The sequence below is a fragment of the Prionailurus bengalensis genome, chromosome C1, assembly GCF_016509475.1.
Source record: "Prionailurus bengalensis isolate Pbe53 chromosome C1, Fcat_Pben_1.1_paternal_pri, whole genome shotgun sequence".
Taxonomy (NCBI): domain Eukaryota; kingdom Metazoa; phylum Chordata; class Mammalia; order Carnivora; family Felidae; genus Prionailurus; species Prionailurus bengalensis.
The window spans coordinates 133,066,791-133,082,987 of record NC_057345.1 but is presented as its reverse complement, the minus strand read 5'-3'; the positions used below and the strand labels follow the sequence as shown (position 1 = coordinate 133,082,987).

The 16,197-nt window shown below is 33.6% G+C and overlaps 1 protein-coding gene and 1 non-coding gene across 2 annotated transcripts in view; both read left to right on the top strand.

Moving 5' to 3' along the window:
- LRP1B (LDL receptor related protein 1B) overlaps positions 1-16,197 on the top strand; it is a 1,901,338-nt gene that overhangs the window by 954,635 nt on the left and 930,506 nt on the right. The gene's annotated exons all lie outside the window — the stretch shown is intronic.
- LOC122482317 lies at positions 1,823-1,927 on the top strand. Its single transcript, XR_006297108.1, has one exon. It is a non-coding gene; the product is annotated as a U6 spliceosomal RNA (small nuclear RNA).

Sequence of the window (16,197 nt, the reverse complement as noted above, 5' to 3'; positions counted from 1 at the left end):
TGACATCTCAAACTTTTGTCCTTAGGACAATTTCTTCTTTAATACATAACAACTATAATTCTATTGCTATTGTTCTTATAAGGTCTGTTCCTGGAGCCTACTATACCTTGTAATGCAGGATTAATGATAGTGCAATTGTGCTAAAACACTTACTTCGATTATTCGTGGCTATCCTGGAAAACTGTGCAATAGAAGCCCTTGGTGTAGTTTTGGAAAAACTCCATTGATTTTAAATGAGTGGGGAAACACAGAAATGTCAAGATAAATTACTAATCAGAAGTTTTTTTTTTCCTATTATTTACCTATATATGCCCCATCTTTTCCAACCAACTTTGCACTACTAAGGGTATTTATATCAAAATGCCAGTGAGCACTATGTCTATTATGATTACTAATTTACTCTATCTGTCATGCACTTACTATATCATACTATTTTATAAGCTATTGTATCATTTATTTGGTCTCCACAAGAGCCTGTGAGATCTGCATTATTTATTATACCCATTATACAGATCAGGAGACTGAAGCAGCAATAGAAAAGCACTTGCTACATGCCACATAGTTACTAATTAATGAAGTCAGGTTTTGAACCCAGAAAATCTTGCTGTAGTGTTCCTGATTAGTAATACATTTAAGCAGAAACAACTCTACTAAATGAAGACTACATGGATAAAAGTTGCTAACAAACACGATCATTGTTATTATTACAGTTATTTATTGTAATTATTTTCTCTCATGTCCTTTTCTGTTTTGACAAACTGAACTGCAAAAATCTGTCTATAATTTGGTAGTTCAGGATTTTAATTTCAATAGTGATTGAATATGATTGTTTAATAGTTCACTGTCTTACACAGTGCACTTCACTACTCTAGGTAACTGACTCATTTTCTTTCTAAACACAGTTATAATAGAAAGCACTGCCTCACTTTCTAGCAGATGGAGAGCAATCTTGTTTTAATGCACATCATTTATAATAGATACAAGCTGTCAGATAACTTCTGGTAAACTAGGATGCTGAATCAGACATTTATTTTTAGTGGCAATTGTTGACACATAGACTAGCCCACCCAAATGAAAGTATGCCATATTACTTGGCTCTATAGATAAACTATGTTATAATATTCTTTGTCATGTTTCATTTTAGGTTTCTGCTTTAGACTTCCTACCATACACCACCATTTCCATCACTTATCTTTAAACAGCTTGTTGTCCTAAAACCATTATACATTATTTTAGATAGTTATATTTTAGCTTTTATTTCTAAAGTAAGAATCATCTAAAACCTGGTAGTTTTAAGTAGTTACATCATAGTTAGAAAAATGTGCTCTGGAATCCAACAGACCTAGATTTTAATCCCAGCATTGCTCCTTATTAACTGAATAGAAAATACGTTTTAGTCCCTGAAAACCTCCATTTTTTAAAAAAAATTATGATTTTTCTATCAAAGATTATTATATGAATCAAATAAGTTAATGTTTCTACAGTGGTAGTTATTTACCATATATATCATTAACTGTAGTTCACTAATATGAGGCATCAAATAAACAATGAAAGCCCCCAACAAAAACAGATTTTACAAAAAGTGAAGGAGCTGAATGAACACCTACATGACCATGTTGGTCATATATCAACTGTGTCTGTTCCACTTAGTTAATGTCTATCTTGTATTGTTTGGTAAGTATTTTAATACTGCTACTGGAAAAAAAAACAAAAGAAATATTGACATTTATCATATGTACAATGCCTCTTTTGGTTAATTCATGTAGATGTGATATTTGGAAATATAATGGTAGCTAGATTTGGGTAAAATTTCAAATGCTTAGTGTACATTTTAGCTGCACATATACTAAATATGGAACAATACCGAGATTACCCTGACTACTGCATAAGGATGACATTTGTGAAGCATTTCTTATTACATAATTTTAGAAAAAATATATTTTATATGTTGTTTGTATATTCAATGATAAAGCAAGTATGGTAAAATTATACTAAATGGGGATTCTGGGTAAAAGTTTATTGGAGTCCTTTGAACCATTTTTATGATTTTTCTACAAGTCTCAAATTATTTAAAAAATTAAAACAGGGGCGCCTGGGTGGCGCAGTCGGTTAAGCGTCCGACTTCAGCCAGGTCACGATCTCGCAGTCCCGGAGTTCGAGCCCTGCGTCAGGCTCTGGGCTGACGGCTCAGAGCCTGGAGCCTGTTTCCGATTCTGTGTCTCCCTCTCTCTCTGCCCCTCTCCCCTGTTCATGCTCTGTCTCTCTCTGTCCCAAAAATAAATAAAAACGTTAAAAAAAATTAAAAAAAATTAAAGCAAATAATAGCTTGGGAAATAAAAAAGTAAAAATAAAGTAGCAACCAGTCTTTTAAATTAGTATGTTTCCACTATATCTAGATGAAGCCATGCAGGATAGGTGCTTTTGAAGTATAAGAGGTTTTATGTATAATGTGTGTTACATTTTAATTTTTGGATTTGCTAGTGCTACTCTACACTAAAATAATGTATTTTTTAAATCAAGTTGTTAAAAAGCCATATGAGCTTAATTGATACATCATATAAAAACAAATTCTTGGGGCACCTGGGTGGCTCATTTGGTTGAGCATCGGACTTTAGCTCAGGTCATGAACTCACCGTCTGTAAGTTTGAGCCTGCATCGGGCTCTGTGCTGAAAGCTCAGAGCCTAAAGCCTGCTTCATATTCTGTCTCCCTCTGTCTCTGCCCCTCCCCTGCTCATGCTCTGTCTCTCTCTCTGTCAAAAATAAACATTAAAAAAAATTCTTAAGACTATTATTTATTTTTTTACTCCAGTGCAACAAATAAATGCTTTCATACATACATTCATAAATACAAATTATGGTAAGTTTTATGTGAATATACTGTGTTATTTTCAAGAGTGACAGAGAAGACATTAGTTAGATTACTTGGTCAGTGAAAGTCTCACTGAGGAGATGACATTTAAAATGTTACTTAAAGGATAAGAGAAGAAAATTATGGAAAGAAAAGTGGGAATGTTGACAGGGAGCACAAGGAGTCTTTCAGAGAGAAACCAAGTCTAATGCCTCGAGAAAGAAGAGAGTGGAGCATGTTTGAGAAGGTGGAAAAAAGATAGCATGGTTGGCGTACAATAACCAAGGAGAAAAGTGGCTCCAATTGAATGTGAAGAGAGAGGCTGGGGGTACATCATCCAGAGAGGCTGGGGGTATATCATCCAGAACCTTGAAAGACAAGTTGGAAAATTTAAAGTGTCACTAGGCCAGATTTATAATCTATGCAACTCTGTTACTGTGAAATATAGTGTGTATATTGTGTGTGTTTGTTCATAAGGGTCAAAATGGAAATGGAAGATTAGTTAAGAGCCAATTTCAATAGCTTAAGATGGGTAGTGGTTGCTTGGACTAGGGTATTACCTGCATAAAAGGAGGAAACATCATTTTGTGATATATTATGTGTAGGTATTATGAATGTGTTATGTGTAGAAGACATTTAATTTATTACAAATAGCTATGCCTTAAGACTTCAAGTGAAAGCATGCTAATAATAATGGTACGCTTAACACTTAAGAAAATATTAGAAGCTTGTGAGCATTGTGTTAACTAAAACTTCTAACTAAAAATGATTATTTTTAAATAAGAATTTAATCATAATTATTCATATAATCACAAATTATATGAAACTTTTAATTTTTTATTTTCCTTTATATACTCATATTTAAATGGATATAACTTACTGAGAATGTACTATTGTTCCTATTTTCTTAACGGTTCAATTATACTTAAAATTATTAATGACACAATTTTGTATTATATTGGTAGAGGATGATGATGCACTTCTCAAATGAACAGAGTAATAATAAGTGAATAACAAATTTGTTAATCCTGGATATTGTGAGTTTGTAGGAGGTACATGTATATCTAATAGATGATTAAAAATTTTTAGCAGATATTATTTGAAATCATAATATCCCATGTGGATTAGTGAACTTGTCATAGTTATAATTATACAAACATTTAATCAATGCTATCAATATTTCACCATTGAAGAGTTAACAGGAAAAAAGACAACCAAAAAGTAAAGAAAGAAAAACGAGAGTTGGTGGTGTAGAAGGTATACATAGTATATTAGGAAGAGTGCTGGCCTAAGTCAAAAGATTTGGCTTCCAGTTCTGGATTCAGGTAACCTTGGTTAATTCATAACTGATGATTTGTAAGGTTTCCTTTCAACTCCCAAATTCTTTGATTTTTTCTGAAATATACCAGGGATTGGAGCTCTCCACCTCCTTGTATTTAAGTGTTTTTATTCATTTTGCCTTCTTTCAGCACAACTTGTTTAAAAAATCAGAACTTACAATCAGTGAAAATATTTCATTGTCTGTCACTGTTACTTGAGTTTGTTGAGACACTGGGTTGTTGGGAAAAATGGAAACATCAAATGAAGGGTGGTGTTTTATAGCAAGAATGAGATGATTAAAACACTGAGCCATTGAGATAGTGGGTCCAATAGAAAGAAGGAAATAATAGTAACCAGTTTTAGTGGTTGGGTAGGAAAACATTATAAAAGTAATCAGTAAAAGAATTCTGGACCAGCTGCTACTATATTTCCAATTGCATTATTCCTTCTTAGAGTGACTCTGTATCCTCCAAATTCCAAAGCTTATTTTCTCTCTAATGAGGCTATGGGGGATTTAAAGCTGCTTCTCCAAATCTGGATTTCAGCAAAATCTGTTTGTTACTATCACAAAAAGAAATATGTCCCAAAGCAAGCATTATCATAAGGACTACAAAGAGAAAAAAGCCCACAATTTGGGTTAGACTACCTAGGGTAGAGTTCTAGTTTAGTATCCTACTAGTTGTTTTATGAAACTGTGAAAAAATCATCATCTGACATTCAAAAGCAGCATTTATAAAATGTGAACAATTTTGTCTGTTTCATTCATCCCTAGTAGGAAAATAAGTGTTGAATATGACAACTTAAAGTGCTTTGTTATCTGGAGACTGATATATGCTTGTGAGCTAATTTTTACTATTCATCAGTTTAGCCAGTCTAGTATGACCATTGATGGATATAGATGAAAATTGAGGAAAATTGGGGAATTGAGTTGTGTTCCCAAACCCAATGCTAATTAAGAAAAAAGCAAAAAATTCCACAAAACTCTTAGTTCCTCCAGCTTTGGAATAGATCATCATAGGAACATTAACTTCTCTGTCAGATGCTGTTCACTCTTCTAACTTCCTTCTCCACCTTCTGCTTCTTTGTAATCACTGATTCTCTCACTCACATTACGAGTTCTCTAAATGCCATCCAACTCATGATACAATTGGAACTGAATTCAATATCTAATGTATACAATGCAGATTAATGCTTTTCTTTGTCATTGTTTCTTATCAGGTCTAATGTTGATTTCCTACAAAAACATCAAGTAGCATCAATGTTTCAATGTTTTTTTAGAGTACCCCCAAATATTTAATATTATACAAGTCCAAGATGTAATGATCTTCTGCAGAGCATATTGATTTTTACTTAGTGCCAAACCAGGGGTTGTAATCCTAATTTTGTACAGACATCTTCCTAATGCCTCCCAATGTAAATTCAGAAATTGTCATATATCCAAATGGTCATCAGTCAGTAGAATCATCTTGCAATGCAAAACATTATTATTACCAGGTTGAAGAGTTTTCATTCATTTTATAAAATTCATTTCAAAATATACCTTGTAATATAAACCTCTAATTTCATTTTATGGAAATAAGTGAATTTGCTTAAACAGAGAAGGAAAGTTTGTAAATATGCAGCCTAAACATATCTATTGTGAAATTGTGTGTAATTCCCAAAAGAAGAGCTTCAGACCACGTTTTTGTGTTTACTTAGGCTATTAAATGGTTATGCCAGGAAGCAAGAGTGTGGGGTGAGGACGAGTACAGAAAGGATATAAAGGAAATATGAAGCATGTTACTGTGGCAACTGTGGCCAACTGGGGCTTGATTCTCCTTAGAACTTTCTGAGAAGTGTATGGAGTGCTTGACAGAACTGTCTACCTGAAGGTAGATCATGACAAACTCCTTTCCTCTATTGGTTGAGTACCGCCCTTGGGTGTGTTAATTTCTTAGGCTTATGCGTGCCTACTGAACAAGATTTACTTTGCTCAAGGTGAAATGTTGTCAATATTTTGAAAATCAAAGCTCAATTTTTACTGTCCACCATAGATTCCACAAGAATTAGAAGCCAAGAGGATGCATGGTGGGACATTAGACACATTATTATGAATGCATTTTGTGAACTTCAGTGATAAACCACTTATACAAACACTGTTTAAATCATGCAGAACCCAGTATTATTATTTTTATACCTACACTTCCAATTTATATTTTCAGATTTGGAAAACCAGAATATACATAAACTGGATCCTCTTTATTTATGTTTATGTCAGAACTGCAAATAATGTGAGATTTTATTCTATTTGCAAGCCAAGTTTGCCTGCAGAGCTTCCTAGATCTTGAGAAGACATGAGACTTTGAGTCATAGATAAACTACTTTATTACTCACAGGACCGCAGGCAGCATGAGCTCCACACTCAAATTGGTTCCTCTCTTTTTCAAAAATCATTGAGAAGATAAAGAGCAGCAAAGGGTGTTTATATTCTGGAGAAATCCTCTAGGGGCAGTTCTGAAAGATCATTAATGTCCCTTCCTTCCTCATACCTCCCATAGTCTAAGGTTATTTCCTCCAAGTACAGGATTTTTGCTCTCCATCTAGCTCCATAAAGTCTGAAGTTGCTATAACTTCATCTTTTTTTCTTCCCGGTGGTCTCCTATTTCACCCAGAGATTTATCTAGAAGAGTCAAATGAAAGAGGCTCCAAAGTATATTTATAAACTGTAACTATAACTAAGTTTTAATGTCCTAATTCTCATCCTGAACAGGTTGCCATCCAGAGACTATAGACATTTAGATGGGTCTGGGATTGCCATTATTGGGTAAAGAAAGACACATTGTGCTGAGAAACTGTCAGGAAGAAATCCTGGAATTTCTAAAGTCTATATATAATGCCCTATAACCCTCAAACCCTTTCCCCTAAGACTGTGTCATAGTCACAGGCCAACAAGTTAAGTTGTTCTAGTTGTATAGTATTCTAGGTCACAAAGAAATTTATCATCACAGCATACGCTCCCCTAAGTTTCAAGTAAGCAATGTAAAGGTGGCCCCAGGTGGATGATATGCACATAGTAAGTCTGTATTATAGCTGAGCAACTCTGAGTTTAGGAAACCACAAATTTTATAAGGCCACAGGTAGCCACTGGCTCAACTTTTACCCTGGAGAGAGGGATTTTCTTTATTATTCTGATCAAGCAGGGACTCTGCCCCCTGCCCCAGAGGGAGACACTTATCTCTGTCTTCTCAGGCTGTTTGCTTTACAAACATCCTTGAAAGGTAGTACAAAATAAAGGTTGTCAATGCCTTTGCTTAAAACAAAGAGAAGAAATTTCAGAGATTAAAAAAAAAAAAAAGGTGAGAGTTCCAATAGAGAATTGTGTCCATATATGTTGTTGATTTTGGTAGTGGCAAGCTAGTCCTTCCAACTGAAATGACTATCTGTCCTGTCAGCTATGTTTCAAAATAATACAGCCTGAGAAGAACTTGCAAATGAAATATTGAATTAGAAATAAAAGATGGCTATTTGACAAATTTACTTCTTTCATTATATTTTTATCTTATTTATCCCCAGTGTTATGTAAGAAGGAAAGTGGAACTTCCATTTCATAATTTTTTATGAGCTACATGTACAAATAGTAACAGCTAAATTGGAAAATCAAAAGTAATAGAGAAAACCATTGAACTGTATACTAATTTGCCTCTGTTTTAGGCAAATAATTAAATTTAAAAGTATCTTTTATTGTATTTAATACTTTTATTTTGAAATACTTTGACTCTCTAAAAATTGGAAGATTAGTAGAAAGCTCCCATAAACCATTCATCCTACTTCTGCTAATGATAACATGTTACATAACCATAATAAATTATTAAAACCAGGAAATATATTTTGGTACGATATTATTAACTCAACTATGCACCTTATTCAGATCACATATGCACACTTTTTTAGTGTATAGTTCTTTGAAATTCCGTATATGGGTATGGAATATAATACAACCATCACCAAAATCAGGATACAGAACACATCCATCACCACTTTATAACTCTCCTTTTCTTTTTTTCCCTTTAGAGTCATACCTTTCCCTGGCCCTAACCTCTGGCAACCACTGATCTGTTCTGATCACTATACTTTGTGACTTCAACAAATATTACTAAATGGGAGGTTATTTAGCTAAAAACTTTGAGATTTTTTTTGTTGTTTTTTTGTGGGTTTTTTTGTTTTTTTGTTTTTTTTTTTTCATTCAACACGAGTCTCTCAAGATCCATTCATGTTGTGCATATTGGTGGTACATTCTTTTCTATTGCTGAGTAGTATTCCATTGTAGATATATAACACATGTTATTTACCCAGTCACATGTAAAATAAACCTTTGGGTGGCTTTCAGTTTGAGGCTATTGCAAATAAAGCTACCATGAACATCCATGCACAGGCTTTCATATGAACATAACTTTTCATTTTTCTGGGATAGATACCCAGGAGTATGACTGCTGAGTAAATTGCATGGTAAATTCATGTTTAATTTTATCTAAAAACAAAAAACAAACAACAACAACAAGAAACCCTGCCAAACTGTTTTCCAGAGTCTGTACGATTTTCCTACTGTATGAGATCCAGTTGCTCAACATCCTTTTCAGCACTTGGTATTACCAATATTTTTTTAAATTTTATTTTAATAATTCTGGTAGGTATGGAGTGAGATCTTATAATAGCCTTAATTTACATTTCTCAAATGGCTAGTGATTTTAACATCTTTTATTTGCTGATATTCCTATATTTTTAAGTGTAATGCTATTTATTTTGTTATAACCAAAACTACATTGTGACTCTAAACAATAGGACTTCCTTTGCCCCACTGATTGATTGATTTCTTATCCTTTAAGAGGCTGTATTTAATTTTGTTCTTATTTGGGAAGTTTATACTTTTCAAGCAAAACATTGGACTAACACACAATTGCCTTTTGATTTCATTACTTTCACTTTTTTGTTACTCTATGGTCTCTTATATGTTCCTTTAAATACTGCCCTGATTTAGATTAGGTTAGCATCAATTTATGATCATGTACTGCTTAAATTATTTTCCTTCTAATCCTCTTCTTATCTGTTCTAATAAACTATAATGTTACATTAGAGGTTTACAATAAGTGGAAATAAGGAGACTATTATTAGTTTACTAAAGTGAGACTATATAAAAATATGTGAAAAACATACTGTTTTAATGAAATAGGAGATTAGCCAGGGGTCAAGTAGGTAAGTACTTTCTGTAGAAAAGAGCTGACTTTATGCGTTCATTTCCACCTTCATTCAATCATTCTGCAAATATTTACTAAGCACTGATTTTGTCACAACACGCTATGGAAAATACCAGTGTGTAGGACCTTTATATCCTTCAAGGACTTTACAAGGAATTTGGGGTGAAACTGGTTATAAGAAGTAATTAAAAAGTAACACCAGACACTCTGGACTATAGATAAAGACTCCAGGTTGACGTTACTAACTGCCTTACACTTTACCAATTTAGGCGTTATTGTGTGTTTTTTTAATGTTTTATTTATTTTTGAAGGAGAGACAGAGCATGAGCAGGGGAGGAGCAGAGAGAGAGGGTGACACAGAAAATGAAGCAGGCTCCAGGCTGTGAGCTGTCAGCACAGAGCCAGATGAGGGGTTCAAACTCACAAACTGTGAGATCATGATCTGAGCTCAAGTCAGATGCTTAACCCACTAAGCCACCCAGGCGCCCCCCCCCACTTTTTTTAAATCTGTAAACGAAGTACCTGGAATCAAAAATTTCAATATTCACTTCTAATATTCAGAAACTGGAAGTCAGAGAAAGTCGATAGTCAGGATTCTTATAGCTGACAGTTAGGATTCCCTACTGTGCAAAAAAGCATAAAAAGAATGTATGTTGTGGCTGCTTAGCACCACAGCTAAAAAAAGGAAAAGAGATGTGCGTTAAGCCATGACATTGGATTATCTTTGTACGTACTTAAAAGAAGCTCATAATAAGTGATAGGTTGCTCTCTCACGATGGACCACAGAAAGAACAAAATTGAAAAGGCAAGTATCTTGCAGAAAGGTGAACATAGACTCAAGAAAGACCTGGGTGATGTCAGTAGTATTATTTCGGTCACAAGCTTTCTCTGTTTCACTAATTTGTCTATAAAGGAACAGAATTTATCTTTTCTATGTACTTAAAAAAGAAGACAACATGACATGATTTTAATTATGTTGAATACCTGCTAAGCAGTATAATTTATATATTTTGCATTCTATGTTGTGATTCGAATTCAGCTGACCCTTGCCATCATATTGCACAAAACTGCACTGATATTATAAAAATTATTTCAGAGAAAAAAATACCATTGTGTATTAGAAGCAGAAAAGCAAAAATATGTGGGATAAATATAGGTTTAATTTAACAGGTTAAAAAGAAAAACATGTATTGATGTAATTCGTGTGAGTTTAGTCATTTAATGACTATATTCAAACATCAGTTCTTCTGTATTCAGTGAGAAAATGGGAATATCCTATCCTCTATTTCACACAGTTAACATAGCTAGTCATTAATAGAATATATTAAAACATGTTTAATAGCTAGACAAAGTGATTGGCTAGTTATGAGAGCTGGTGTATTTGCAAGTCTAAGTAAACAACATGCATGCACAATATGAAAACAATAGTTTTTTTTTGTTTTTTTTGTTTTTTGTTTTTTGTTTCCTGTGCAGACTTCAATAACTGTCATTTACCCCTGCCTAACCAATGACAATAACATGAGTTACATCAATGGGAGTTTTAAAGATAAAATAACTTAATGATTTTTGTTAGCTGATTCCTATGTTCATAGAATAAGTTCTTACATAAGTTTTTGCCTGAGGTCACTCAGTAAGATTAAACAAATGATATCTAGGTTATTGATGAGGAAACTTTTTTCTAGCACACTATTTTTATGCTTAATTAATGAAAGGAATATGCCTAAGTGAGATTTGTTAGCTTTTTGTTGACAAAGATCTTGCTCATGATAGGTTTTTGTTGTATGTCTGAATGAATAAAAATGTCAAAAAAAGCTATGTCTACACACTTATATGTATCATTAAAATTTTTATATTATACATAAACAGTAGGTGGTAAAAATGTTAAGTTTCTATTTCTGATTCTGTAGCAACTATCCATGTGACCTTGGTTCGTTAGTTCTTCTCTCTGACATCCCTTTTTCCTCATTCCACCAAAGGAGGCAAGACCATTCTCCAAAATGTCTTTTCAGTTTAAAGATTTTTTTCCTATAATTTGTAAATTTTATAGAAAATATGTAAAAGAAAAATATACATAAAAATTGATAATTAGACATTATTTATGTCCCAGAATAAACTGTTAATATATTGTATTGCCATCACAATTTTTATATATAATTGAATAAACTTTTATATGCATGTTTTATAAATTTCAAAGCAAATTAAAATTGGTATGTTATATATACTGTATATATCCGTATAATTTTATAAATTTAAAAGCAAATCATAGGTGACAAAAAGCACCATTGTTATTAAATACTATACAATATAATGCTTTATACAGTGAAATGCAACAATATAATTATTTTCCTATTTGTTAGACTTGTGTAGGGTGGATGAAGTTGGGACTGAGAACAAGATTTCATTGGGCAGGATTGTCAAGTATTCTGTACATTTTACCAGTCCAAAATGATAACTGATGTTGAGATTTTTCTAGCAGATATTTATTCACTGTGACTCTGCTTTAAAATTTGCATTTACTTCAACTACCTTGTTTGCAGACTTTGACTTTTAAACAGAAAAAAAGTATTATCAAAATTCCTAAATTGCGTATCTACCAGTGGGTTTCTTATACTAACTTTTGCTTTTACATTTATCTCTGAGAACTCTTCATATCAGCATGCAGTGTGGTATTTTGGTGTTTGTTCTAATTCCTACTCAGAAGTATGGTTTGTGAATTGATTTGGGAGGGGATGGAGGGAAGGACCAGCACTCTGAGTCCTTCAAAGTCCAGCTCTCATCCCTAGAAGGGCCACCTGCTGGGTTTTCTTTTGACATGGACCTGGGGTTTCTGGTGAGGTGACAAATAGGTCAGGAGACACAAAACCTGCTTCCATTTTCTCTCTGGTTCCTGGTTTGTTTTCGTTTTGGTCAGAATATGTAGGTTGGTCATTTTGTTTCTCATTCCAGTTTTATCAGTCATATGGCAATTTTTTTAAGTTTATTTACTTATTTTGAGAGAGAGAGAAAGAGAGCACATGATTGGGGGGGGAGAGAGAGAGAGACAGAGACAGAGACAGAGACAGAGACAGACAGACACACTCCCACGCAGGTTCTGCACTGTCAGTGCAGAGCCTCATGCGGGGCTCAAACTCACAAACCACAAATCATGACCCGAGGCGAAATCAAGTCAGACACTTAACTGACTGAGCCAACCAGGCATCCCAAGAAAAGTAGTATTTAAAAGTATGTTCCAGCATTTGGTCATAGTTAAGCATTTAAACAATTCGAAGAGATGATTTCTGGTTCCAAATGGTAGGATGTGGGATATTTGTTTCTGGTTGAGTTGCATGAGAAATTCTGTGGTGTGTCGGTAACAGGGTTGCAGACAATATACCCCTTTGTAGTAGTAGTAGTAGTAGTAGTAGTAGTAGTAGTATTTAATATTTTTTTTTTCAGTCCTACTAGCTTATAACCAATTGAGCTGAACAAGTGAACAAAAGAGAAAACAACACACCAAGAGTTTGTGTTCCCTGGGTATACCATGCAGCCTAATATGGAGGACCTGTCTCCTCATTTCCATTTCAGCCTGTTTCTGGACCATAACTGGATTTATTTCAACCTTTTCTGTTGTGTGTGTGTGTGTGTGTGTGTGTGTGTGTGTGTGTGTGTGTGTTTTGCCTCACAAAGACCAGGTAGCAAATAACAGCACTTAACCATTAAAATGGATGGCAGATATCTCCATTCCTTAACTCTATTCTTCTACTTGAAGAAGTTTCCAATTCATTTTGCTTCTTTGTTTGCTTGCCATTCTCCCTTCTCCTATATATATTACCAGAAATCCTCATTTCCTTATTCACAAATTCATCTTAAATCCTAGGACTAAGACTATACATATATGATTTTGCAGCTCTTTCCTGATTTTCCCATGTGCCCAAAATATGTCCAATTTTAATCATTTAACAAATTTAGAATGACCCAGCTATATGAGGAATAGAAAGATGTAAAAAAAAAAACTACATGTCTGCTTTCTAAAAAATTATATTCTTGTAGCAAGCATAAAATATGCAAAGAAATAACTGAAATGTTTGGTAATATAAGAAAGAATATAAGATATATAAGAAAAAATATTTAAAGATAGGTGAATTTTTGTTGCTACTACTTAAATCTTGATTTCATAATAGTCTTTAAGCTGATCCTTAAATAATGTCTAGGATTCAACCTTATCATCATCTCTTTTTGGGTTAAAAGTCTTTAAATATTTGAGTAAAAACTAGAAAAGTCTTATGTGAAAGTAGATACACTCTACCTAGATTCCTGAGGTTTAGATTCTAGAAAGAAAGTATTAAATTCTAATATGACAAGAACAATACTAAAATTATTAAGAAACCTTTGGAAACGGTGTATATGTGTCTGCTTGTGTGTACTAGAATACAATAGGCACACACAAATGTGCTCTGTCCATACATAACACATAATTCCATCTGTTTATTTATTAAAGATGATATGTTAAGAGATTTGAGAATGAAACTGTTGGAATAGTTTTAGTTTAGGGCAAAATCTGACTGGAACAATGAGGCATAGAGTATTGCTCTGGGGTTGAAACTGACAAAACCTGAGCCTGGCTTATTTGCAAAGTCCCTGCTATTCCTCTCTAGCCCACGCGTGTGCTCTCTCTCCATGTCTCTCTCTGTCTCTCTCTCAGCCAGTGATTATATTTGCATGGACATTCATTGTGAGTCTGGCAATTTGTCTTTCACTCTTTGTATTTACTATTTGCTGGTGATGCTTACATTCCTCACTCAGAATATGTGTCCTTTGGGGGAAGAGAAATGGAGTGGTTTATTTAGAATAATTTATTCCTAAGTGATTTTTTCCCCAAAATATTGTTAGCCATTCTCAAAATTCCACAGCTACTTCAGTGTAGAGAATATAAAAGAAAAACTTTGAAAAGCTAGCCACTAAATGATAAATATTGTGCTAGATTTTCTATAGATATCCTTCTTACAATTCTGTGAGAGAGCTTTTATTATTTGTTTTATAAAATCAAAAGTTCAAAGAGTTTGCACAGGTTATAAGTGCTGCATATATCTAATTAAGTGACCCATGTTTCTCCTCTATAATGTTTCATAAAATAATGAGAAATGATTTGAAGAAGTTAGCAAAGCATATATCATGAAGCAATTAGATCTCTTCTTTCTGTGTCACACATTTGGACAGACCAAATTTATTCTAATCTTTCAAAACAGATTTATACACTGAAAAAAAGCTTGACAATAACATAGTCTATTAAATTAGAATTTTGTTTCTATGTTTGTGCCAACATTAAAATGACATCTTGCCATAGGTCTAAGCTTCAATAAAATCAGTCAAAAACAGATTTTTTTCTCCATATCTTGTTTCCTTTAATGCTTGTTTTGAGAAAGGGCACTAACTAGATTATGTTCTGATGACAGAAGTTAGAAATGAAAACAATCTAGTTGTACACGATGTGCCGAGTCTAGATGTCAAGCAAGGATGGATGTATAACCAAAAAGGGGATATTAAAAGACATTGAGCTGATACTAACTAGTGAAGACCCAGCATATATGGCAGCAGTATAATTTATTGTTTTTTGAGGGATTGAATCATAGGACTAAAAATGAGGCAATGAAGTGTGATTTAGGTGATACGTAGTGCTAAAAAAAGTTAATGAAAAATAGGAAGCCGTTGTTTCCTAGGAATACCCATTAGGTAGGTTATAAGACATTTGGGTAGAATAATATACTTGACTATAGATATAGGACCAGCTGACAATTTCATAGCGTGATGTATGTGGTGAAAATAGAATAACATTGACAAATATGCTTATTAGTAAGTCCTGCCTCCTCAGAGTGTTATGTATACATGTATGACTTGTTCTGGCCAATGAATTGTGAGAATAATATCAATTATAATTTTTAGAACTAGTGTGTGATTTACCACATTCCCTTTTTCTGTCTTAGCAATTATGGAAGCATGAATTTAAATGGAACACCCATCTCTCTAAGAATCTAAATGACTACAATGTATAGATCCTCAAGAGCCTTCATGTAGCCTCAGCTAGAAACAAAGTTTTGTTTTAAGGCATTGATAATATGAAGTTATTTGTTACTGCAGCATAACTGTGCCTGTTCTGTCTAATATACATGTTGTGAATTCCTTCCTTACCTCTGTATCTCTACTATCTAAAATAGTATCCAATATAAATATTTATGGAATTAGTGACCGACTTAATAAATGATAACATATAAATATTTGTTGCCTTCTTTGTGTGTGCAAGCTAAGGATAGCCTAGCAAAAACAAAAAACATATAAAAGCCATCTGGAAATAAGGAAAAAATTATTTACATAATTTATGGGCTAAAAGTAAGTGCATTTTACTGGTAGAAGGCAAAGGTTAACACTAATTGAGCTAAGGAGCAGGAATAAGAATCTTGGGACCTCCATTAGTGAAGTAACTTGAGGCTCTTGCCAATCACAGGGCTAGCACTAGGGATTTGTGAGGTAAAAAGATTCATTTTTTTTTCTTTTACATAGAAAATGCTGCATTAGGAATTTAGTTGTACTTTGTGTGATTCTAGGTGTGAAACTTTTACATAGCAAGGAAACATGAAATGGAATTGTAAATTGCTGAGTAGTCTTTCTTATTCAGACAGATTTTTTTGTCTTTGTGTTAGAAAAAAAGAAGATTTGGCAGCCAGCCATATAATTAGAATTAACCTTGGCTGTGAAAGCATGACAGATGAACTAGCCTGGTCACTCTAATATTTGCCTTTCTGCATGTGGAATTCCTTTCTTAG